Here is a 1,514-nt window from a genome sequence, read left to right on the forward strand (position 1 = left end):
CAGTTTACCAAGTTTTTACAATAGAAGCTGGTAACATTCAGTAAAAAACAAGTCAGTGACATTCTATTAGACAATGAAGTAATCCACTAACAAAGGCTTGATTTAGCAAACATTCCTTCTCCCTCCAGCAGCTTCCCAGTAACTTTACATATCAATCAGTAACTAGTCTGTCTTTGAGCCAGCAACCTTGCTGTGTTGCTATTCTTTATCTAACCACAGAGACTAAATAGCCTGGGGAAAATTTCCAGTTTTTTGTAAGGTTAATATTTGAAACTGCAAGGCTTTGGAAAACCAGGCCCTGTGAAGTACATTTGCTTTATGAATCCTCTACACCTTGGAGGCTGTTGGAACAAATAGTGTAGAGCCAGCATCATCATGTCTAAGATGAAATTCTGTCAAGGTGTGCTGCAGTGGGAGATGGGGTTGTTGGGAGATCCAGCAGATGGCACACTTTCATATTGTCTCTGGGAACTTGGGAAAGTACTAAGTAAATCCTTATCTGTTTCCTCCTTTCCCACCTTCAGGCCTCCTGGTGGGCACCCTTGATGTCGTGTTGGACTCCAGCGCCCGGGTTGCTCCTTACCGAATCCTGTACCAGACGCCAGACTCTCTGGTCTATTGGACCATTGCCTGTGGTAAGCGGTGGTATTCTGGGTTAGAAATGCTGGGATTAATAACTCACAGGTGGAAGAGAAGGAACATGGACTTGCTGAATGCAGTCACTTGGTACTTTGGGGTTATTAGCCTTGGTTGTTTCAGCACAAGAGCCCAGAGTCTCAGTAGCTTAACACAGTAAAGGTTTGTTTCTCATTCTGGTGAAGTCTTGTTCAGATCATGTGGCCTCTTCCCTCCGTAATGACACCCTTTGGGACACAAAGCCTCCAAGGTCAACTTACAAGAGAAGATTGGGAGGGTGGAGCAACATCATTTCCACTCAGCTCCATTGGCTAGAACTAGTCACAAGGGCTCAACTCACCGCAAGGAAGCTGGGAAATGAAGCGGAACACGCAGAATACCTGCATGTACGGAGTAATACTTGCTATATCCCAGCATAGTACTTCCTACTGAGCAGGGATTGTTTATTTCTCCTGATGATGATCTGTAATGCTGTGCTGTGCTAAATGGTGGTGTGCGGTTCTGTTATGAGATCTCTCACAAGAACTTCTCACCCAAAATGGCCAGCTTTTGACAGTTATTTATTTGCGTGTGGCTTTTAAAACAACCATAGGAAAAGCAACGGCACTAAATGCTTTTTTAAAAAATGTTTTTGCATCCACTGATTTTTTGTTATTATTAATAGATTTTATTTTTTTTAGAACAGTTTTTAATTTACAGAAAATTTGAGCAGATAGTTCGGAAAGCTCCCATACACCCCGCACATCCATAGTTTCCACTATATTAGCGTCTTAGTGTGGTACATTTGTTACAGATTCACGAATCTAGATTGATACACTATTACTAAACAAAGTCTGTCATTTATTTAGATTTCCTTAGCTTTTTGTAATGTTTTTTTT

The 1,514-nt window shown here is 41.5% G+C and overlaps 1 protein-coding gene across 1 annotated transcript in view; it reads left to right on the forward strand.

Annotated features, from left to right (window-relative positions):
* Window positions 1–532: 532 nt before the first annotated feature.
* TBC1D9 (TBC1 domain family, member 9 (with GRAM domain)) overlaps window positions 533–1,514 on the forward strand; it is an 81,729-nt gene continuing 80,747 nt past the window's right edge. The window contains exon 1 of the mRNA XM_008573281.1: window positions 533–635. The gene's annotated coding sequence lies outside the window, so the exon portion shown is untranslated. The remainder of the gene's footprint in view (window positions 636–1,514) is intronic.

This window comes from Galeopterus variegatus, unplaced genomic scaffold (assembly GCF_000696425.1).
Source record: "Galeopterus variegatus unplaced genomic scaffold, G_variegatus-3.0.2 Scaffold897, whole genome shotgun sequence".
Classification (NCBI taxonomy): Eukaryota; Metazoa; Chordata; class Mammalia; order Dermoptera; family Cynocephalidae; genus Galeopterus; species Galeopterus variegatus.